This window comes from Trichosurus vulpecula, chromosome 5, assembly GCF_011100635.1.
Source record: "Trichosurus vulpecula isolate mTriVul1 chromosome 5, mTriVul1.pri, whole genome shotgun sequence".
In the NCBI taxonomy this organism is placed as follows: domain Eukaryota; kingdom Metazoa; phylum Chordata; class Mammalia; order Diprotodontia; family Phalangeridae; genus Trichosurus; species Trichosurus vulpecula.
In genome coordinates this window covers 150,323,212-150,349,060 of record NC_050577.1, presented here as the reverse complement: position 1 = coordinate 150,349,060, position 25,849 = coordinate 150,323,212, and the positions used below count along the sequence as shown (strand labels likewise).

At 36.4% G+C, this 25,849-nt stretch overlaps 1 protein-coding gene across 2 annotated transcripts in view; it reads right to left on the bottom strand.

Annotated features, from left to right (window-relative positions):
• RELN (reelin) overlaps positions 1–25,849 on the bottom strand; it is a 560,642-nt gene that overhangs the window by 271,983 nt on the left and 262,810 nt on the right. The window lies entirely within an intron of this gene.

Genomic DNA, 25,849 nt, shown 5'->3' with positions numbered 1-25,849 from the left:
CCCCAGAATTGCTATACGATGATTCACTTTTAAAATTTCTTTTTCAGTTAGATACATCACAGAATATGACTTAAATACTTAATTTTAAATGGATTACATTAAATTTCTGTGATAAGAGAGCACTCTTCATGGTAATGAAATAGATGAACATTAGCATTGCTACTAATTTTAAACTTTTTTTTTACTCCAATTTCCTGTGACAGGGGAAACCTTAAATAGCATTTCATTAATTTAATAAAATCATTTATCCTAGGAAAAATATTGACTACCTAACCAGGGAATATAAGTAACAGTACACTATTAAGTTTTGGTTGTTTAGGGGTTGAATAGCATGCTAAAGCTAAGGTATCTCAAAGTACTTCTTGGTTCCCTTTTTCCTCTATAGCAGTCTGGCTTTGGTTTATTTTATTACTCACTGATAGAGAGAGAGGAAACAAATGTTTTTTTTTTTCAATTTGTGAATTTTTAAAAATTTTAGTATCAACAGGAAAAGATATACCGAGGTGAAAGCTGCACTAGGGAGAAAAAATAAGCTGGGAAGGAGAGGAGGCAGAATCACCACTGGTGTGTCGTACACCAGTAAGAAGTCCCTATAACTGGAGGTCTGCATGTATATGATGTTCTTGATTCCTTGAAATCATTTCTAAATTCCCTGGCAAGTCATTCTTCACCTTACTAGAGCCCATGAGATTTCTGTTGTAACATTTCACAGACCGAACCCACTGACCACAATGACTTTTTAACTATCTGTGGATATTTCAACTATCTATGCTTTATCCACAGAAAATTGACCATTTAACAGTTATATTTATTGACGCTTAAGCCATTTTAACACTAACAATCTGGGCTGCCTGTAAATAAACTAAGAAATCAGAATAGTTATAGTATTGCATGCACTTTGCTCATAGACATTAAAATTATATATGTGTTTATTTCCTGGATATCAGTTTCACATATAAAGACACACATTTAGAAGGCTGTAAAGGATTGGGAAAAGTGGTTCAAATGTAGAGAATTTCCGACACTTAAATTAGGCCAATCATTTTCAAAAATGAAAAACATACTTCTAGGCTACTGCTGAACGGAAGGCTTTAAAAGTATTTATTAGGAAGGTATGACAAAATTGTCCAATAAAATTACAAGTGAGTGAAACAAAGTAATAATGTGGAAGAAGAACTTTTCTATCAGCCTGAGTATTTCTTCCGTCATCTATCCTCTGTTACCACCTTGCAAAGAGAATGAACAAAATGCTACTCCTACCAACTTTGTTTTATACATTCATTTTTATGTTAAAATTATAACCTCTACTACTAAGTGGAATATATTGTGCTCTCTATTATAGACATGGAAATAAATTTTGTTTAGGGTTTGGCTTTTTAAGTATTTTCTTTTTTAAAAAAAAAACTACATATGTAAGAGAAGTCCCTTAAAATAGCTGTATTCTGGACCAAATAATATACCAAGCATTTTCTAAAGTAGGACAATTTTAATCATATGAAAAATGTTATCCTAAAAATATGTTGCAAGCAGGATTAAGTTTAAGGTCTCATTGTAATCCACATTTAATATCTGAAACAACTAATTCTATAATGGTTTATGAATCTGCTTTCTAAATATATTCTTTAAAGAAATCATTAATATTTACAACCCTAAAACAACACCTTAGCATTTGTTCCAGAAAAAACTTATCACAAGATTAACAGTGGGTTTGTCCTGTGGTTGCAGAGAATCTTAAGTTCACCAGAACCTTGTATGAGCTATTAAACCATAGAAATCACTTTGCTAAACTCCACTAAAATGACAACTTGAATGAATAGTAACTTTTAATCCTAGTTCTAAATGAACAGGTGTTCCTTATCTAATTAAGTAAAACCCATAGACACCATTCTAACTTTTCTCTTTCTTATGTGTGAAATATAACAAGATAGTCAATGAATTAGTCAAATATAACCTTTATCCTAGAGCAACCTATAACAGATTATTGACTCGGAGAATCTCAGAGTAGGAAATGAACTTAGAGGTCATCTAGTCCAACCACTTGGCCATGAACAAATCCCTTCAATAAATTCCCTGGCTAGAGGTCCTTCAGTCTTGTCCTAAATACCTACATCAAGAGGAAACTGATTACCCTATGAGATACCTGATTCCAATTTAGGGCAGGTGTCATGATTTGGAGGTTTTTCCTTATGCTATCAAGAAACTTATCTCCCTATAAATTCTACCTGTTAATCCAAATACTGTACTTTGGAATCATGTAGAGTAATTGTTTTTAAATAAATGTTTATGGATTGCTTTTGTTTTTACATTATCTAAATTTCCTTCTTCAGAGAGAGAGAGAGAGAGAGAGAGAGAGAGAGAGAGAGAGAGAGAGAGAGAGAGATACCATCCCTTATAACAAAGGGAAAAGAAGAAAAAGAAAAAACAGTTCAGCAAAACTAGGCAACATATCAACATATTGGAAAAGTCTTGGGGCAGTTAAGTGGCTCAGTGGATAGAATGTTGGGCCTAGGATCAGGAAGACTGCCTCCTTGAGTTCAAATCTGGTCTCAGACACTTACTAGCTGTGTGACCCTGGGTAAATCACTTAACTCTGCTTGCCTCAGTTTCCTCATCTGTAACATAAGCTGGAGAGGGAAATGTCAAACTACTCCAGTATCTTTGCCAAGGAAACACCAAATGGGGTCATGGAGAGCCAGACACAACTGAAAAACAACAAATCTTTACTGTTTCATACCCATAGTTCTTGACCTCTACAAAGAAGGGAGAAGAGGGAGTACTTCTAATTCCTCTTCCATTTAACATTTCTTTGAATTTTTGACAATAGCTATACTTTGCCTTTCTGTTTTCTTTTCTCTAGGTAATACATCCCTAATTCTGTCAAATGATTCCTTGGTGACTATTTTTGAGAATCTTCAATGTTTTGGTTATCCTTCCTTGAGTATTCTTTATCTTAGAAGTGTCTTTAAAATGCAGAACTGGAGAACCCACAAAATAGCAGAGGGAAGCATGGCTCCAGCCCAGGACAGCCTGAATGGTCTCTGGGCGAGGTCTATCCTGCACAGAGCTGGGAGTGGAGCAGAGCAGAGCCCAGCGTGGGTGCATGGACCAACCAGACCAGCCAGGTGGAGCATCCCCTAGAGCCCTGAATCAGTGAGCTGCAGCAGTTACCAGACTTCTCAACCCACAAACACCAAAGGAAACAGAGAAGGTTAGTGGGAAAAGCTGCGGGAGTGGAAGGAGTTCGTGGTTCGGCTACTGCCCGGGGGGCAGTGGAGGTGGGGCAGCTACAGAACTACAGCTGCAGTTGCTTCTGGCCCCAGGACCAACTGGTGGGAGGAATTCAGTGGCAGATCAGAGCAGGAGTGCACAGCCTGCTGAAGATCTAAGTCCAGTCCGGGTTGGGGGTTCTTGGGGAAGGAGGAGTGCTGGTGTGGCAGAGCTGGCACATCCCCCCAGGCTTGGAACATAGTTCTCTTAACTCTACAAGCAGTCGTACCCAACTGAAAAACTAAAGGGTCAAGTAAGTTGGCTGAGAATATGGCCAGGCAGTGGAAACACAACCAGATTCAGTCTCAGACTTTGGAATCTTACTTTGGTGACAAAGAAGACCAAGACATACAGCCAGAAGAAGTCAACAAAGTCAAAGAGTCTACAACAAAAGCCTCCAAGAAAAACATGAACTGGTCTCAGGCCATGGAAGAGCTCAAAAAGGATTTGGAAAAGCAAGTTAGAGAAGTAGAGGAAAAATTGGGAAGAGAAATGAGAAGGATGAGAGAAAACCATGAAAAACAAGTCAATGACTTGCTAAAGGAGACCCAAAAAAATACTGAAAAATACACTGAAGAAAACAACACCTTAAAAAATAGACTAACTCAAGTGGCAAAAGAGCTCCAAAAAGCCAATGAGAAGAAGAATGCCTTGAAAGGCAGAATTAGCCAAATGGAAAAGGAGGTCCAAAAGACCACTGAAGAAAATACTACCTTAAAAATTAGATTGAGCAAGTGGAAGCTAGTGACTTGATGAGAAATCAGGATATTATAAAACAGAACCAAAGGAATGAAAAAATGGAAGACAATGTGAAATATCTCAAAAAACCACTGACCTGGAAAATAGATACAGGAGAGATAATTTAAAAATTATTGGACTACTTGAAAGCCATGATCAAAAAAAGAGCCTAGATATCATCTTTCAAGAAATTATCAAGGAGAACTGCCCTGATATTCTAGAGCCACAGGGCAAAATAGAAATTGAAAGAATCCACAGATCGCCTCCTCAAATAGATCCCAAAAAGAAATCTCCTAGGAATATTGTCCCCAAATTCCAGAGCTCCCAGATCAAGGAGAAAATACTGCAAGCAGCCAGAAAGAAACAATTTGAGTATTGTGGAAACACAATCAGAATAATCCAAGATCTAGCAGCTTCTACATTAAGAAATCGAAGGGCTTGGAATATGATATTCTAGAGGTCAATGGAGCTAGGATTAAAACCAAGAATCACCTACCCAACAAAACTGAGTATCATGCTCCAAGGCAAAATATGGACCTTCAATAAAATAGAGGACTTTCAAGCTTTCTCAGTGAAAAGACCAGAGCTGAATAGAAAATTTGACTTTCAAACACAAGAATCAAGAGAAGCATGAAAAGGTAATCAAGAAAAAGAACAAGAAAAAGAAATTGCAAGGGACTTACTAAAGTTCAACTGTTTTGTTTACATTCCTACATGGAAAGATGATGTGTATGATTCATGAGTCCTCAGTATTAGGGTAGCTGAAGGGAATATGCATGTATACATATACATATATATATATATACATATATATATGTTTATGTATACATATGTATATGTGAGTGTGTATGTATACATATATATATATATACATATATATGTATATATATATAGAGAGAGAAGGCACAGGGTGAGTTGAAGATGAAGGGAAGATATCTAAAAGAAATAAAATCAGATTAAGGGATGAGAGAGGAACATACTGAGAGAGGGAGAAAGGGAGAGATAGAATGGGGTAAATTATCTCGCATAAAAGTGGCAAGAAAAAGCAGTTCTGTAGGAAGGGAAGAGAAGTCAGGTGAGGGGGAATGAGTGAATCTTGCTCTCATCAGATTTGACCTGAGGAGGGAATACCATACATACTCAATTGGGTATCTTACCCCACAGGAAAAAAGGAGGAAGAAGATAAAAAAGGGGGGATGATAGAAGGGAGGGCAGATGGGGGTGGAGGTAATCAAATACAAACACTTTCAAAAGGGGACAGGGTCAAGGGAGAAAATTCAATAAAGGGGGATAGATTAGGAAGGAGCAAAATATAGTGAGTCTTTCACAACATGAGTATTGTGGAAGGGTTATACATAATGATACGCGTGTGGCCTATGTTGAATTGCTTGACTTCTTAGGGAGGGTGGGTGGGTGGGAAGGGAAGAGGGGAGAGAATTTGGAGCTCAAAGTTTTAAAAACAGATGTTCAAAAACAAACAAAAACGTTTTTGTATGCAATTAGAAAATAAGATACACAGGCAATGGGGCGTAGAAATTTATCTTGCCCTACAAGAAAGGGAGGGAAAAGGGGATGGGAGGGGAGTGGGGTGACAGAAGGGAGGGCTGACTGGGGAACAGGGAAACCAGAATATATGCCATCTTGGAGTGGGGGGAAGGGTAGAAATGGGGAGAAATTTGTAATTCAAACTCTTGTCAAAATCAATGCTGAAAACTAAATATATTAAATTTAAAAAAAAGAAAACTAAAAATATTAAATAAATAAATGATCCCCCCCCCCCCAAAAAAAAAGAGAAAAAAAAATGCAGAACTGAAAACAATACTCTAGGTGTTTGACTCAATGAAGAAAGTACACTGGGACTTTTATTTCCCTTGTTTTCCACACCCTTTTTTTCTAATGCACTGAGTTCATTTTTGGCAATCCACCTTGCACTGCTGATTCCTATTTAACTTTGAATAGGCATCCAGGGCCATCTCCAATCATGCTGATCAATATCTGGAGATTGGACCCAGATGGCTCCAGGGTAGAGAGTGAGGCTTGGCAACTTTGCACAGGTCTCCCTCCCTTAAATCTAATTCTCTTGCATGTCATGGCATCACTTCCCTGATGTCATGGTCCTCTTCAAGAACAAAGGACAAAAAACAACAATATTGAATAATGGTATAATAGCACTTACATAATGCTTTAAGTTCTACAAAATGCTTCATGCTTTCTCATTTCATCCTAACAATAACAATCCTGGGAGATAAGTGCTATTATTGTCTCCATTTTACAGATGAGGAAATTAAGGCAGGCAGAGATTAAGTGACTTGCCCAGCATCGCACTGTTTGGTAGTGTCTAGGGCTGAATTTGAACTTACATTTTCCTGAGTCCAGGTCCAGAACTCTACTGTACCACCCAGCTGTCTCATTTTTAAGTCACTTAAAACTTGTCTAGTCACATCTTGTCCAGCTTGTGTTTGTGCCATTGATTTTTTTTAAAACCTAGGTTTTCTGTCTTACATTTAAAAAAGAAAATTAACCTTTTTTTACATCTGTCCATAGTTCTTACCTGTCAAGATTTTTTTCAACCCCCATTCTCTACTAACAAAATAGCTACTTCTCCCAGCTCTGTGTCATTTTCTAACTTAACAAACATAACTGCATTGAAGGCTGGGAACTGTAGAATCCCAGTTTGATGCCATTCCTTCAGCCAGTTATGAAACCAATTAACTGCACTAACATCCACCCAAACATATTCATCTTCTCTCCAAGAACATTGTGAGAGACAACAAATGCTTGGTTGAAATACAGATGGGTTATATCTGTAGCATTTTCCGCATTTATGAGTCTATAGAAAAAAAAGAAATAATATTAATTTGAGAAGGTTTGTTCTTAGGAAGTTGATGATTGTGCTCCTCTACTCAGGCTGGCATATGCTTCATTCCAGCTCTCTTAGTTTTCTCATCCTGCTAGAATATAGCCAGCCCATCCTTCCCCAAGGATGTCTAGGCCTTCAGAAGCTACAAGAATGCCTTAACTTTTCTTTAATGGATCCCAGGTGAAGGAACATTGTATAAATTTAAGCATTGTGCTGGGAAGGAAGAAGAGAAGGGAGTATTACAGACATCTAGAATAACATGAGCCAAGGCATGGTTGTAAAAAACTTTCATTTTTCTTAGGGACTAAGAACTTTCAGTTACCATCTGTAACAACAGCTAGCAGCTGCTGTGGAGGTGAAAGACCAACAACACCAGCACACAGAAGGCCTACTAGCACAGATTCTTTGATCTACTTTTCTAAGGAAAGCAACTTTAAGGGGTTAACAATCTTACTTTAAACATACATATGTATCATTCACTTAGTTCAGAGGAAAAAATCAGCACCCTGAACTTCAGAGAAAATATGAAGAGAAATTACAAACAGAGAAAATATAAACAGAGCAAATAACACAAATCAACAGACAGGCTTCTAGCTGTCCAGCAAAAGCTATACATAGATAGTTACTATAGAGAAAAGCACCAACATCTGGATTTTCAAAGCCAAGAGGCACCTTAACGACTACCCAGCACCTCCACACCAACACTCTTCCAATGTGTGAGCCCCAAACAAAATGCTAACCTCAGAGTATATACATGCTTCTTCAGGGTCAGAGGGTTTCACACCTCTTGTGACCTAACTAGCAAAAGGGTGTGGGCCTTCTTACAAACAAAGACAAGACTCAATCAAAGGCACTTGATTGCCCCAATGCTGAGAAGCACTCCAAAAGAAAAGACAACAAAAAGTCCCACTTTGCTTGCCATTACACCATCACAGTCCACAACCCTTCTTGAGAACTCAATATGTTTAGATAAGTCCTAGGTACCATATGAGACACCTCTGTTATTCATCTGTTGACTTCTACAGTATGTAGAATATTTTCTTCCTTGCCAGAGTCCCTCCATACAGATCTGAAATTAAACTACTTGAAATCAACTTAGGCAAAAAAGATAATGTCTTAAAACTAAATGGTCCAAATAAAAGGACCCCATATGCAGCAAAATATTGATAGCACTTTTTGTAGCAGAGAACCGAAAATAAATTAGATGGTTATTGATTTAGAGAACGACTAAAGAAGTTGTGGTATGCGAATGTAATGGAATATTACTGTCCTGGAATGAGGAATATGGTAATATGATTATATGCTATAATAAGAAATGAGGAATATGATAAAAACAGAAGCAGGGGAAGAAGTAAGCAGTTAAAGTTAATACAACCAAGAAAACTATACATAATGACTACAAGAACATAAATGAAAGGAATAAAAACAAAATGATTCAAAGTGCAAAACTATAATGTTCAAGTGTGGCCCCATAGAAAAGATAGGAGAAGGCATATCTCCCACCCCTTTTTCTGCATAGGTGAGGCTCTATGAGTGTGGAATACCCCATATAAAATTATACTTTTTCAATATATTAGCTAGTTTTGTTGACCTGATTTTCTCCCCTTTTAATTTTTTTTTTATTAAATAGGATCACTCAGGAGTGGTAGGGGAGGAATGTATCGGGAAATGTAGGTGACATAATAACAAAGATATCTTTCTTTTTTTTCTTTTCTTTCTTCTTTTTTCTTACAGTCAAATGGGGATAAGTGACTTGCCCAGCATCACACAGTTAGTAAGTGTCAAGTGTCTGAGGCCAAATTTGAACTCAGGTCTTCCTGATTCCAGGGCTGATTTTTTGTCCACTGTGCCACCTAACTGCCCCAATAACAAAGATATCAATAATTTTTTTTAAACCCAATTAGCTGATCATTCACCTCCTGATAGAACTTATAGGGATATCATGAAAACAAAAGTAAAATTTACTGAGATAGAAAAGAAAAAAAATGAAAAGAAATAAAAATTTATATTCTTATAAATAGACTTTAAGAGGGTTGTATATAGGAAAGGTGGTGGAGTAGATAGAGTGCTAGGCCTGGAGTCAGGAAGACCTGAGTTCAAATTTGGACTCAGACATTTACTAGCTTTGTGACCCTGGGCAAGTCACTTAACCCTGTTTGCCTCAATCTCTTCATCTGTAAAATGAGACAGAGAAGGAAACGGCAAACCACTTCAGTATCTTTGCCAAGAAAATCCCAAATAGGGTCACAGTCAGACATGACTGAAAATGACTAAACAACAACAAACATAAGAAATTATATTCTTATTCAGAGTTAATATTCCTTTTCCCTTACTCTTCCTTTTCTAAGTGACATCATTAGTCCCTAAGAAAAATGAAAGTTTTTTACAACCATGCCTTGGCTCATGTTATTCTAGATGTCTGTAATACTCCCTTCTCTTCTTCCTTCCCAGCACAATATTGACCTTTACTATTATACCCAAACCTAAAAGCTTTCCTAGGTTACTCCAGTCAGCTGCAATCTCTCCATTTTCCAAAATTATACTGCTTACTAGCTATGCTATTCTACTATTTTCTCAGTAATTAGTAATCATGTACTGCTCTATTACAACTTTTCTGGTTTTGTTTTTATTATTACTTAGATTTCAATGTGTTTGTGTTGCCTTTCCTCAACAAAATTATAAGCTACTTGAGGGCAGGGATTGTGTCTTACAAGTAACTTTTTGTAGAACTTGCTGTATGAGCATGATCAATGGCTGTTGTTGGGATATTAAATATCAGTTAATGCAAAGGAGGGTGGGTGTTTTAAGTTTGGAAGCACCATATTTATTTTTTCTTTGCTATTAAAGACTTCCTTAAAGTAGGAATAGGAGCTTAACCAGGAACCAAATTAGAAGAACTAAATGAACAGAAATCCCTATCACTTAGGTCAGATTCAAAGAATATTATGGAAGCAGGATCACAGTGGTTCTATAGCAGCCAGTACTAGCTACTATAAGTATTTGCCTATCTGTTCTTGTACTTTTGGCAACTTTTTTTCTGGTTCCAAAAAAGCTGCAAGTATAAATTGCCACAATTAGATGTGTTAAGACATGACAACTAGAACTTTTCTCTATGAGCCACCTTAATTAACTGCAGCATGCAAATAACTTAATACCCATCTTTTCTGTCAAGATTAATTCCTGGTTAATGATTTGCAACAGTGTATCCCTATTTTCATTATCATCACTCTTCTAGAATTTCTCCATTCCCTATTTTATCAATAGATAAAATATTCTGTCAATTAATATCTGGTAAAGGCATGAAGGCATGCTTTAATATTAGGAAAATTTTGAAAAATCCCCAGGTATGCTTAAAAATGCCAAGAGGATAACAAACATTATTTTGTATAAATTACTACCCATTATTTACCAAATTGAAGCAATGCAAGGTGATTTGACTAGCATATTGACAGACCTGGTTCCTACACAATGCACCTCCTAACAAGATAGGTGAAGTTATTAAAACAAGAAAGGAGTGGGGGTGGACATGACTTAACTGGTAGGAAAAAATGCCTGTAAGATTCCAGACAGTGACCTAAGAAAATGATATAAAAATTCACTATATTATGTCATATAATCATAGGATTTACCATTGAAAGAGACCATAGAAATGGACCATTTAGTCCAAACCTGTCATATAAGATGAGGAAATTGTAGTCAAGAGAGTTGAATAGACTTTTTGAAAATTAATTCTTTTCAATGAGCAAAAATTGATTTTCTCTCCCTGCTCCCATCTTCACAATTGAATTTCTAAAGGCCACACAACTAGTACATGGCAGGGTCAGGAATCCAAGTTTATTATTCTTTTCATTAAGCTATGATTTCTCCTTTGACCCCAAATAATAGCAAGAATAACCAACATCATTTTCATTACTTAGACATATCATTGATCCATAAAAACTTAACAATCTGTTATAGTAAATAATCACACATGGCAAATTGTGTATATTGAAAAGCTTTCAAAATATAAAGATCTAATAGACAAATCAAAATCTTTTGGGAAAAAGATGAGGTCTATATCATCCTCATCATATTATCTACTACTGAAGTGGTCATTAGGATGTTTTCAGTGAGCCTAGAGAAGAATGGAATGTATGCTATTATCTTTATTCAATAATAGAAGTAGTTTTTTTATCCACATGTGCAATAGTCCACAGAAAATTAAATCCAAATAGAATAGAATAATAGCAGGATAGAGACTTGTCCCAGGAGTGTGACCCTGGTCCTAGAACTTAGCCTTTATTTCCTCATCTGTAAATGAGGAGGTTGGACCAGATGGCTTCTAATGTCCTTTCTAGCTCCACATCTATGATCCTAAGACAAGAAGGATTAATTTTTGTAATAATAATAAGTAGGAAAATCATAGTACATACTACATGTCATTATATATTCAGCTGTTCATTTGATATTTTCATTCTGTTTGCATGTCAGTATATTTTTGTATCTATTTAAATTGCAAGTTCCTACGGGGACAGGTTTCATTTTAATTCATTTTTGTACAGTGCCTAACATAATATTGTAAATCACTTGTTGATTAATAAAAGCTTTTTGACAATAAGGCAACAAGTAGAAAATTGATATTTACACTTTTAAGGTGAATTTCATGCTTTTCTTCAAGTATCAAAATGTTTTTGTTGGAATTGAATCATAATTACTCAAGGAGACTGAATTAGGAGAAAGTCATTTAAAAGAATTTGTTTCTTCAAGTCAAGAAATATCTTGCTGATTTGCGGACTACGTCCAAGATGAACCAGATGGGCATCTACTTTGACCCTCATGAACCTCAGGGGTTCAAGAACAGCAGGAGAGCCTATTATGCCAATGACTCCTTAACTGAAATGCCTCTAAGCAGAGCCCGCCAAGATAGCCCTTTAAGGCGATTACAGAGTGGAATGTCAAGAATCCACACACAAATGAATGCATCCTAATTATGTGCTAATCAAATGAATTCAACATTAAGCATACTGAAAATCTGCTCATTGGATAATTATGCAGTTGACTATTTAACCATAACATCCATTATGAATGCTTTAGTCAGGAAGTTTCTCAAAGTTCACAAATGGAACTTTCCCCTCCTTGAAATTCTAACATGTGAAGTAAGAAATAAGCTGAAGACACTTTATTGGGGATGAAATCAAAGGTCTGGGTCTGAAACTAACAAATAAAATGTACTGAAATTTTAACATTTACCACCCCTCCTGCATGATGAAATAATGGTATCATGTGATTGTATATCTAGAAAAGCTCTTTAAAATATAATCCGAATCCTTTTTTCAGATAAGGAAACTTAGTCTCAGGGAGACTATATCAATGTCCCATGGGATTGTTATTATTCCAATATCTGCTTCTGATCCCCTCTATTAGTAAAGGAAAAGAATGGATGAATATTCTCTAAAGCTTTATAGAGAAGTATGCTTTATTTCATCTTGATTTGAAGGTAGCCTTTTGTACTGAGCACATGCCTCTTTCAACAAACTGGAGCAGAAACAATCCAAGGAGATATTTCCTTCCCGGGGGCTCCCAAGTATTCAAGTGTTGCCTGGAGGAAGCTCCTTCTTCAAAGCTGTCTCTCAAAAATAACTCTTTCCTCCCTCTGTCCTCAACCCACACCCCAGAGTCTCTGAAGAAGGAAGAAACTGATCAGGTAGAATTTATAGAAGGGGGTAAAACACTCCCAGAAATCATGTCCCTGGATGTAACAGAGGAGCCAATAACTAGCAAAGACTCTGAGAGAGCCTGGAAAGAGCCCTGCCGGGAATTCTAGTATCATAAGCATTCCTTCTGTCATCACTCAACTCTTAGACCTCAGAGACACAGGCAGTGTTCGAAGTGTGAGAAAAGACAAACAGAATATGATATATAAAGATCATAAACTTAGAAGAGGGAGGTTATCAGTCGACTTAGAACTTCCACTTACTATCGTCTCAAATTCTCAAAGGATCCATGTGTTCTTCCATCTTTCCAAGGAATACAAATGGGGGACAATGCATTTAACTTAAGGTGGCAGGAAATCAGAGGAGGGGAGCTGGAAATGGGGAACAGGTGAGAGAACCCGCCTGAGAAACATTTTTTTTTAAAAAAGCAAAGCTTGTCTACTTTCCTGGAATATCATATGCTCCTCCAGAAGATGGAGGACTGAATTGTCCTTATGTTAATCTTCAGTAAAAAGCTGAGCAAGACAGCCTGAAGGTATGGGTATAAAAGATAGATATGACAATTATACACACACACACACATATGCATAGGTACAGACTTGTTATTTCAGTGTCATAGGGAGCTCCTGATGAGGAAATCTCTCCGCCAATGCATATGAGCACCTGCTCTGTACCCTATAGTATGAGATCACTGAGAGGTTAAGAGACTTTCCCAAGGGCACACAGTCAGTATGAATTAGAGGCATGACTCAGATTCTGATCTTTCTTACTTCAAGGCCAACTTTCTCTCTAGCCATATTACCTTTCAATGTGTGCAACTCTAGGGGCAGTGTAGCATAGTAGGTCAAAAAGACCTAGGTTCAAAGCCAGCCTCCGATACTTATTTGCTATGCGACCATGAGCAAGTCACTTAATCGCTTCTAGCCTCAGTTTTCTCATCTCTAAAATGGGTGATAATATTTTTAACATGTGCCTCAAAGAGTTGTTGTGAATTTCAAAGTGAGATAAAGTATGCAAAACATTGTAAACCTTCGAGCACTAAGTTATTATGTCAGTTATTATATAGGAATATATTAATTGTGGCCCTTGATGTTTTATTAAAGAGCAGAAAGGCTGGTTTAGTATCCCATTAGAATGACTCTAGTTCAACATATAGCATAGTAGATGCGTTATGTCTACCTAGTAGGTTGTGAGTTCTTTGAAGGCATGGACTCTAATGTTTTTGTCTTTGATTCTTCAGCATTCAGCAGTGTCTTGCACGTAGCAGGCACCTAATAAATATTTGTTGATCTTACTGGGATTGTTGTTGCTATTGAATATTTCAAACTAGATATTTCAAAAATATCTTAAACTCCACATGTCCAAAAATAGAACTCATTATCTTTCCCACTAACCCTTCTCCTCTTCCAAATTTCATTCTTCCTGTGGCATTCTCCTTCCAGGGTCTTAGCTTCATGACTTTGGCTGTATCCTGGACTCTTCACTCTGCCTAACCCTACAGCCCATCTGCTGATACACCTTGCTATTTTCCTCACAATATCCTTTACATTCAAACACATCCTTTCTCTCTACTCTCAAAGCTACCACCTCAGTTCAGGTCCCTATCATTTCTCTCCTAGACTATTCCCACAGTCTAACTGGTTTCCCTGACTCAAAGTCTCTTCCCTTACTCCCTCCCCCAGTGTATCCAACATACTAATTACAAAATAGACTGTTCTGACCATGTGACTCTTCTACTCAATCAACTTCAGTATCTTTCCTTTTGCCTCTGGGTTAAAATACAAATTCCTGTGTTTCAGAGCCCTGTACAACCTGCCTCTGCCCAGCTCCAAAGTCAGCTCCCAGACATCCAAACTAGCCTTCTCTAGTCTTTACACATGACACTCTCTTTCTCATTTCTGTGTCTTTGCACTGGAATGTGTGCCTGGGACACTCGTCCTCCTTACTTCTGCCTCGTAAAGATCCTCTCTTCACTTAAGAAACACTTTAGGCACCGTGTTCTTCATGAAGTCTTTCCTGATCCCCCCAATGATAGTGCCTTCTCTCCCAAATCATCTTCAGCATAATTGTTTTGTATTACTTATAAGCTTATTTTCTAATAGGGGAGAGATAACATATGTATACAAATATTTTATATGCATACACATGTATGTATATACACATATAATATAGGTGCTTATTATCTCCCCCATTAGAATATAAGCTCATTGCAAATAGGTGTTGTTCCATTTTTTACCCTTTTATTGCCAGCATCTAACATATTATTGATTAAATTATTAATTTCAGCTAGGTGGTGCAATGGCTAGAATGCCAGACCTGAAGTCAGGAAGACTCATCTTCCTGAGTTCAAATCTAGCCTCAAACACTTATTAGCTGTGTGACCCTGGGAAAGTCTCTTAACACTGTTTGCCTCAGTTTCTTCATCTGTAGAATAATCTGGGGAAGGAAATGCCAAACCACTCTAATATCTTTGCCAAGAAAACTCTAAATGGGGTCATGAAGAGTTGGATAGGAGGATTGAAATGACTGAATAACAACATATGATTAATATTATTTTTTCTTCTTTGAATGACTGATGTTACTCTTTTTTCCTTCTTTCTCTTTCCTCAATGCCACATTAAAACAGACAATTTTAGGACTACTGAGTTCAAATTATAGTATAGTGAAAAGAAGATGTGCCAGGGAGTCAGTAAATTTGGAGTCTTTTTCCTGCTTTGCTATCAATTAGGAACATGATTGGAAGCAAAGTCATTTAAGTTTTCTGGGTCTTGGTTTCCTTGTGTATAAAGTGGTGGAGCAAGGAGGAAGGTTTGATTAGATGGGTAATATAATAGCCATCTAATTAGCTGTTTACTAGTTTCACAATCTAAGAGATATGGAAAAAGTCCATGAGAATTTGTCCCCAAAGGCCTATCTTACCCATACATTGGATTGTAAAGTCCCTTTCCACTCTAAATCTCATGTTTATATGATCCTATGAACAGATCTCCCAAGCAATTATCTATGAATTCATAGATGGGTCATAATCTGTGCTGGTGAACTGAGTTCCTTATTTTGATAGAAGCAGTTTGTATAGGAGCAGAATAGATCTTAGTATGTTCCACTGAAAAATTCACCGGTGTTTGATGACAAATACCCTCCAAAAAGAGAGGAATGTATAAAATAGGAAATTCTGTCCTCAGTCCCATGTCAAATCATATATAGAGGCAAGAAATGATAGATGTTAATTGCTAACAGCAGAAGCCCCACCCCCAACTCTTTTTATCACAGCTCTGTGAGAGACAGTTCTTAGTATTCACTTGGCCTCCTTTACTTTTAGCCTTTCTGGGTAAAACCATTTCAGTTGTGCAAATGCTACAGTTTCTGTACATGACTGCTTCAGCCCCATATACAACAATGGTCAGAGTCACAGCGCACAGAGATAGCACATTGTTCTTTATTGAAATTCAGAGGATATAGCTACGAGGCAGCAATTTGAGTTCATGGCTGAGAAATGGGGGGAAAAATTGGTTATTGAATCATGATAATGCCTTGTGGCAGCATGGCTTTGCAGCGTCAGGATGCTTCTCAGTCCCATGTGGCAAGTTGGGAATTCTAGCTGAAAGGAGCCCAAAGATACCACTTTAATGAAGAATCACTCTGTTCCACCTGAGAAGAAATCTGAGCATGATTCTTTTATCTGTCAATAGCAAATGAATTCAACTTCAGAGCAGGCTAGAAAATGTGATCAGGCTGCTTGAAACAAATCACTGTTACATTAGTAAGAATTGGCCATTTGCAGGAAGCAATATGTCCACAGTTTTTCATCAGTGCAAATTATCAATCAAAATACCAGTTGGTATCGTTTGCATGTGGCAATTTGGTGTTTATGCCTATAGCAATACTTAATGCCAATGGAGGGAAAAGTCCATGGGGAAAATTCAACAAATTCGTAAGTAAAGAAAAAGAATTAAAGGTCATGTTTTTGAAAAGAGGGTCATTGTAAGTTAATGAAACCTCCGTTTCAACCTTTCATTGTAAATTGGTTTCAAGGGTCTAAAGAGTTCAAATGGAGCAGAACTGCAAAAGCCATAAAATAACAGCCCTGTACTGAAACATACTTCCCTTTCCATTTAAAAATAACATTGTACTGCAAATTCTAGTTTTCAAAAACAATTACTACCCATTCTATTTTTTAAAGCAAGGCAGAAGTAGTGAGACATTTCTGCTTTTGCTGACTTTCTTAAGGCAAGAAGCTACAAAATTTTAGGATTTAGAAAATGCATTTTTCCATTTTATATTATTTACAGTAGGATATAGACAAGAGTTGGATAGCAAAAGGCAGCTAGATGGCTCAGGGGTTATAGTGTTGGATCTGAAGTCATGAAGACCCAAGTTTGAATGTCACCATGGTCATTTACTAGATATGTGAGCCTGGGCAAGACACTTAACCTCTTTCTGCCTCAGTTTCCTCATTTATAAGATGAGGATAACAGTACTTATGTGTACTCTATGTGTCAGAGTTGTCATGAGGATAAAATGAGATAATATTTGTAAAATGCTTTGCAAATTTTAAGGTGGTATAGAAATGTTAATTATTATTACTATTAGAAGTATGAGATCTCTGATAGGTTGGCACATGTATCATTAGAGGGAGTCACCACATTGGTGAAATCATTGATCCATCAAGGGTAAAGTAGTGAAGCAGAAACAAATTGTTTAGCGACACGTTTAATTTAATAATTCTGTAAATATCTCTTGCCACAGTTAGGTCTTAGAAATTTGACATTTGAATCATGCACACATGAATAGTCATCTTATGTTTATTTCTGTATCACTCAGGTGCTTTCCTAGCAAAAAAAATTCAAAGCTTACTAGGTAACATCTTTGGATTTATGAGAAATTGTACCTTGAGGATCTAAAATCAACCACTCTGGTCATGTTCCTCTTCCTTTCCATCTACTTCCTAGTCCTTAACTATCTAACATGTGTGAAATCTTCAACCTCCAAAAATACATTTCAAAAAACAAAGCATTCTATTTCACATAGTCATTTGTACTTGCAGTAACAGAGAACAGTCCTCTTATTCAGGGACCAACTTTTCTTCAATGTATGAATTTCCAAACTATGCTCTAAATTCCCTCGAAATTCTTGACTTTTGGGTGATTTACTAATGATTAACCTCTGGTGCAGTGTCATCAAAGTTTTTGCCCCTCAAAATGAAAATATATATCACTTAATTCTATGAAATTTCCTGCTTATCAGCAATCCAAATAATAGGATTTGAGCTCTCTTTCCCCAGCATTTAAAAATTTTGTCCATTCTCTCCTTAAAACTCTTTTCTGTTTTGCCATTTATGACACTAAACTTTTTTGATTCCCCAACCCCCCCCCGACCCCTCCCACCCTTGGGTGACTGTTCTTTCTTTTACCTTGGTCATGTAGACATTCCCCAATTTTTAGTCTTTATTCATCTTTTTAGAAAAATATTCTCTTTTTCCACTCTTATAGGTTCAACCACTACTTTCCCCTGAACTTGTCCTCCATGTCAAGCTACCTCTTAGATATTTCAGATTGAGATCAACCCAGTATAAAATATCTAAAATTAAGTTGATTAATTACCTTTAAAATCCATTCTTCTAAGCCTTGGCTTTTCTATTAATGGTACCAACATTTACTTGGTCACCCAGGTCTGATACTTCAATAACTTTTAACTTCTCTTATTCCCTTCTTTATCACTTCATTTCAACATTTAATCAATTTCCAAATCCCCACTACAATGTTTCATGGAGATTCCTTCCTTTCCATTCCCAATGCTAACACCTTAATTCAGGCTTTTATCACCCTCTCTACCTTCAATAAACCTATATAACACTGCCAGCATAATCTTTTTCCAAATAAGGCTTCTATCATGTCATTGCCACTGTCTAAAGATTATCATTCTGACCTCCTCATCCTCACTTTTAATCTACTCCACCATCAGCCTCTCAAACTAACTTTTCAGTCTTGTCTCTTATTACACCCCTTCAAGAAACATCACCTCCTATCACTCACCAGCTCCTTAACATGCTTTGCACTCTCTTGTCTCAATCATTTTACTCACCCCCTTCTCCTTGCCTGTTTAAATCTTCCTTCCTTCATGAAGTCTTCTTTGAGTTTCCTAGCTAGAACTGATGTCCCTTCTCAAAACCCTAGTTTATATTGTGTGTGTATATGTGTTTAAAGATATGAGTTTGATTGTTTTCTGTATGTAGGATATTTCCACATCTCCATCTAGCCCCAGTCTCTATGGAACTTTAGTTCTGAATCATCAGTTATTGCTCTTTGGATATTTCTCAGAGACACTGCAAACTCAGTCTATCCAAAACAGTCTTCATCGTCTTTCCCCCTAAACCTACCTCTCTCCCAAATTTCTCTATTTCTATTAAAGAAACCTATTTCCCTTCTATTTTACATCAGTACTCTTCTAGCCTACTAGGTTTGTAACTTTGGTATTATCCTCGACTGCTTACTCTCTTTTACCTCACAGAACTAGTCAGTTACTAACTCTGGCAGTTACTACTTCCACCAAATCTCTCCTGTCTGATCTCTTCTCTCTAATAACGTTGCCTCCATCTTGGTTCAGGCCCTTTCTCTTGCCTAGATTATTACAATGGCACACTGAGGTCTTCTTGCTTCAACTCTCTCCTCACTCTAATTTATAGCACCCAAAGTGATTTCTTTAAAGCACATCTTAGCATCTGACTTCATACTGTCTCTGTTTGGCTTTTAAGTTCTTTTGTAATCAGACCCAGTATTTCCAGTCCTGTCATACATTACTCTGCTTTCAGCACTCTGTAGTCCAGCCAAATCAGTCCTCTCTCTGTTCTTCACACACGAGACTCTAATCTCCCTGACCTGTAACTTCACAGTTACCATCCTCCATACGTGGAATGTACTTTCTCTTTATTGTTCAGTTGTGTATGACTCTCTGTAACCCTATTTGGTGTTTTACTGGCAGAGATGCTAGAGTAGTTTGCCATTTCCTTCTCCAGATCATTTTACAGATGAGGAACTGAGGCAAACAGGGTTAAGTGACTTGCCTAGGGTCACATAGCTAGCAAGTGTCTGAGGCCAGATTTGAACTCATGAAGATAAACCTTCCTGATTCCAAGCCTAGTGCTCTTTCCATTGAGCCACCTAGATGCCCTATCTTTTAATGTTAACAATAAAAATATTATTCTATATAATGAGCATTAAAAATATTCTGCATCCTTTACTAAAGTACTAATTTGATGCTTTATTGCATTGAAGAAGAGATTCTCCTATCTTAAAGGCTAGAAGTGGAGTTAATGTTTAACAAAGGTTTTAAAAACATTCCTTATGGTAGGTGATATGTTTATGACTAGCTTAGCTAGAGGCCCATTAGTAGTGGGACAGACACCAGGCAATTCCATGAAAATCCACAAAACCATTTACTAAAGCATAGTAGAACTGCATTCTGCAGCCATGGAGGATATGACTACCCACATCACAGATCACAGGTTTAAAGCTAGATAAGACCCTCATTCCCATTAATCCAAGCCCCTTATTTTAAAGACCAGAAAGCAGGCCCTGAGAAGTTAGGTGACCTGCCCAAGGTCATAGAAGTACTAAGTGCAAGAGATGGGGTTTGAACCCAGGTTCTTTGACTCCAAAATTCCAAAACAAAGAAAATGACTGAGCGTTAAGGTAGAGAATTACAAAATGATATGTATGTTATTTTCCCTTTTATAAGTAGTCATTAAGGAAGAGTATAATGGGTTAACTTCAGAATGAAGAAGAGGTGGGGAATACTTGATTTTAATTTGTTGTCTTATTTTATTTATAAAACAGATCTGGAACTAGAAAGGACCTTAGAGGCTATCAACATCTTTTTTTTTTTTAGAGAAGGAAACTGATGCCCAAAGAGGAAACTGATTTGCTCAAAGTCATATGGGTCACCTGGTTCTAAAGCCAACACGTTGTCTACTAAAGCACTCAGATTTAAATAACTGAGTAGTGTTATCTCTTAGTATCATTGAGAGCAATAATTACTTTGTGTTAACATATCTCTTTGAAGATCAGAAGATCTAGATTTAAAGGAATTTTACTTTGATATATTTTATGTTCAGGAACCTTATGTTCAAATAAAATATTTATTTAACTTCCCAAAACATATGTTTCAAACTAATTTTGCCATTAAAAATTTGTGAACCTTCAGCAGTTTGATTTAGATTTGGTTTGAACTAAAGCCACCAGGGGTTTTCGTCCATCTCTTACTGATGGATTTCCATGTTTCTAGGAGAGATTTCTACTATTTCATCATAAATCCCCAAGGAACTGTTCACTCAGCATGGAGAGTTAGTGTTTTGAAAAAAATGAGCATCAAATTTAGAAATAGATTTCTATGGATCCACAGTGTAATTCACACTATGTCAAGGAGAAGTCAACATTTCCTCTTCTTTCCCCCTGAATTATCTATATTTAAAGAATTGAGAGAGTTTTTCTCTATTGAATCAAGGTCTAAGTAATTAAATTGTTTATGAATGAGGCTCAGAGGAAAACTTATTTCTGCTGCAAGCATTGCATGAAAAAGTATCATTTATAACAGACAGGATATTCAATACAGTAAACTGAAAATGAAAGTTCAATTTTCCTGGGTTTGTGTGTATGGAGGGAGAGAGAAGAGAAAGGGGGAGAGAGGGAGGGAGAAGGAGAGAGAAATTAAGAAAGAGAGAAGGAGGGAAGGAGGAGAAAGGGAGACGGATGCAGGGAGAAAGGGGAAAGAGAGGGAGGGAGATATGGAGAGAAGGAAAGAGGAAGAAGAGAAAAAGAGAGGGAGAGAAGGAGAGGGAGAAGAGAAGAGAGTTGAAGGGGAGGCAGGGGAACAGAAGAAGGGGAGAAGGGGGAAAGAAGAGGGAGAGGGGGAGAGGAAGTGAGAGAAAATGGTATTCCAAATAAAAAATATTATTTCACACTTTTTTACCTTACAATTTTTTAAACTTTCTAGATATTTAATATATACTGGTTAATTCTCAGTCTTGTAAGGGACTTTTTAGTGGAGTACATATAAAAATGTTCTGAGACAATTCAGATGCAAAATAAGAAGCATTTGTTTCATCTCTGAAGATGTGAGAACCATAGTTTTTAGTAATCTCAATAGTCTTTTCTCTATTTAGAAATTCTGCCTCATCACCAACCCACCAAAGACACATCTAAGTGTTTGGGATACCTGAGGTTAGAGCCTAGAAAATAATAATTACTTCCTATTTCTATAAGTTGCAAACAAACACTGGATATATACTAATAATTTACCAGATTAGAAAATCATGAATGAACAAACTCAGAATGTTAATGGCAGTTTTTACTCTCCTGACCTCAAAGTAAGAATTATTTATTAGATTTTTATCTTCCAAATATTTTGCTGCCCTGGTAACTTTTGCATTTGACTTAAGTCCAGAGTACTTTTCAGGACTTGAATTCTCCTTTCTAAGAATAGAGCAAAATTTAGTCAAATGTCAACATATTGGAGTCAGAAGACCTGTGTTCAATTTCTAACTTGTAAGAATTTTGTAATTACTTCTTGAGAATATTATAATCACACCTTGATTACTATAAGTTCTATATTTACTCCAATCAATCCACATTAGTCCAGCTATGTGACTGTGCAAGTCAGTTTACCTCTCTAATAATCCTTGTCTTTAAAATGAGAATAAAGATACCTGTATTATCTACCTTAAATGGTTGCAAATTCAAAGAATCTCAGAGTTACAAGAGATCTCAAAATTCACTTAATTCAACACTTCTTGGATTAGGAATCCATTCAGATGAGTGGTCATCTAACTTCTATTTAAGGGCCACCAGTAATGGGGAAATCACTTATCCTCCCTGTCCCCTCACCCCCAAGGCAGTACTTTGGACAGCTCTAAAGGTTAGGACAGTTTTCCTTACACTGAGCTAGAATAGTTCTAACTGTAACTTCTACGTGGTGTTTCTAGTTTGGCCCTCCAGCCAGGAAGGGGTAGTAGTTGGGGGCGGGGAGAGGGGAGGAAGGAGGTGAAAAACATCTTTAATTCCTCTTTTACATGAGGGCCCTTCAAACTGATGACATCTATCCTGTCCCTGTCCTGTGAATATCTTCTCCAAGCAAAATATCCCCAGGTCCTTTATATTATCCTGGTGTGCTTCAATTTCCAGTGTCTCATTATCCTAGTTACCTACCTCCAGACAAGGAAGATTAAGTGATACAATATATGTAAGGTGATATTTAAGTGTAAGCTATTATATGATCATGATCATCGTCATTTTCTAATCTTTACCTTCTTAACAACACTAAGTCTATATCACATCTTTCAGCATTTGATTATATATTGTTCTATATGGCTCTTTTGAGAGCCAGCAAAGCATAGTTAATAGATAGAAAAGAGGTCTCAGGGTCAGGATGACATGTGTTAAAATCTTGATTCTGATATATAGACCATGTGAATAGTATTTAATTTCTCAGTGCTCCTAAGCAACTCCTTAACATTATAGCTTATAGAAGAGTTGTTTATGTGTATGGGTTGAGGCAATTTCCTCACTCTCAACACCAGTGAAATCACAGGACCATGAAAAGTTGTTTTTTTGTGATATAAGTTTTAGTAAACCAGATTTGGTTGTAAATTCTCTAAGGTCAAGGACCATGTCTCAGTCCCTTTAGCACCTTGGGCACTGCAGGGCACATAATAGGCACTACATGCAATGGAGTGAATTTCAACTTGCAAAAAATATCTTCTTACCTTTCTCCTAAATTTCATTGAGATATCACACTCATTAAAAAAATTCTGGTAAGAGCATTTTAAACAAGTAGAAAACAAAAGGGCTCATTTTAAAAACATTTTTAAAAGTTTATTTTAAAGATACATTTCAGTAATAAGTCAAACACTTTCTGGACACATATTTGGAAGATATTGTAGGCTCTTTGTGGATTAAAAGTGCAACTATAAATTAAACTGAATGTATTTATAATTGTGGTGAAGAAATTACAGTACATTCATTCTTCCAATGCAACAATAACTCAATAAACATTTTGACTTTTGGTTCTCTGTGCATAATTTTATCTTGTGCATATTTCATTTAGGAGAATCTTTTAGAATCTACTTTTAGAATTTACCATCTAATTATCCAAATATATGTTCATCATGAAAAATACACATTGAACATTAGTAAGCCCCAAATGATCTCATAAGGAGTAACAATAAATAAAAGCTCTAGCACATGTAAATGACCATATTTAATCCTTGATCGTTAGTATGGAGTTGCAGTATTCCATATTCAAGCAGGAAACAGAAACATTTGAATGGCTATATCAAATCCTCCTACACAAGCTTTTTATATAAATTTCTGAGTTGAAGAATATAAGCATAGCAATGACTATTTAATTACTATTGCTATTTTGGCACTCAGTTATGTAGGGCATCTAAAGTTTATAAATGAATATGCGTAATTATACTATCTCTAGAATGTGGGTATTTGCATCAGTCTAGTCTTACTAGAATTAATACATACACAAGCACAATGATGATATTCTGGGCATTTTAGTTAAATAAAACATTCTGGGGAAATATTTTTATCATGTTACATTTACAATATAGCTCACTAATAGCAATGTATGGTTCAGTTTTCTCCTACACCCACTTACTTCATCTGAACTGTTAAAAATTTTCCTTTGACAAGCAGTTTAGCCCAATCTCTCACCCAACTCTCAAGAAAATCTTAGATTAATAAAACATATATCTCTTACAATAAAGTACTTTTTGGGTGTCTCATTAATAAGAAAGGACCGCAGTAATGTCTATTTTTCTTCTGAAACTTTCACTAGAGTAGGGCTTTTTAGAAAGTCTCCTTAATCTATTTTTTTCTTTCCATGTTCTTGTGTCAATTATTCTTACTTTAAGCCTTGAGAGTTAAGCCAATGTTTTAAACAAAAGTCTGCCTTACAGCTTAGTAAAATGATAGTGTCTCCCCTCCCCCCAGTCTTTCATCAAGTCTGTTACCAAACCTTCAGTCCCCACTTAATCTGTCCCTTATCAACCCCTGATCCCTCTATTCTCTCAGGAATAGACCCCTTGATACAAGGCAATTCAGTAAACTAAATAGGTTCTTCAGTTTCATCAAGAAATTGCCATCCAAAATATCTGAGGTTTTCTAGTAGCCCATGGTATAGTACCCCAGTTCTTAAGATCTAAAACTTGATTTTTTGAAAAGTGGCCAACTGAAGGTTAGAGTTATTCTCTACCAATTTACACCTCCTGTAAACAGCAGAGCTATAGAAAAAGTGATTTAGAACTTCTTCCTAAATGCCCTTCCTATTGAATGGTACCAACTTGTAAATCAAAAGTGGAGTCAAGAGTTTCCCACTACTTTGAGAGGTCTTCAAAATGATATGGTCTAAGTAAACAAAGATGGACCCTATCTAGAAATTATTAATTGTATATTCCTATAAAATCACTATGAAAATAATGTATAAATTGCCCATTAATAAATGTCAATGCCCCAGTGGATCCATGATCTCACCGATACGGATAGCCCCTTCAACTATCCAGATTTTACAGAGATGTTCAAGAAAGAAGAGTATTGATAAAATAATAAAGATAAATTACCATAAGAAAAAAATGCTTCAAATCACTAATAGAGAAATTCAAATTAAAACAACCTTGAGGTTTCATATAACACCTAGCAAAAATTGGCAATGATGGCAAAAGACATAGTTAATATTTCAAGGGTTCTGGAAAGACAGGAAAACAAATATATCATTGATGGAATTATGAACTAGTATTACTATTTTGGAAAGCAATTTGGAATTCTTCAAATAAAGTGGGCAAAGTGCCCATACCTTCTGACCCAGAGATTCCACTGCTGGGCAATACTCCAAGGAGGTTATAGACAAAAAGAAAACTTTCCATATGCAAAAATAGGTATAGATCACTTTTTGTGGTGGTAAAGAAATGGAAATAACATAGGTGCCTATGGATTGAGGATTGGATAGACAAATTGTGGCAACTGAACGTTATTATCATGCTACACATGAATATGGAGAACCATGGAATGACCTACATGAACTGATGCATAATGAAGTAAGCAGATCCAAGAAAACTATATGTATAGTGACTCCAACAATTAAAAAAGAATAACAATCACTACAAAACAAGTGAAAATGAATATTGCAAAATTATAAAGAGCACAGTTACCCTCAAAAAAGAGACATGACAAGATACTTCCCCTTGCTCCTTTGCTAGGGGATAGGAACTAGGGTTCCAGAACTAGAGAAGACT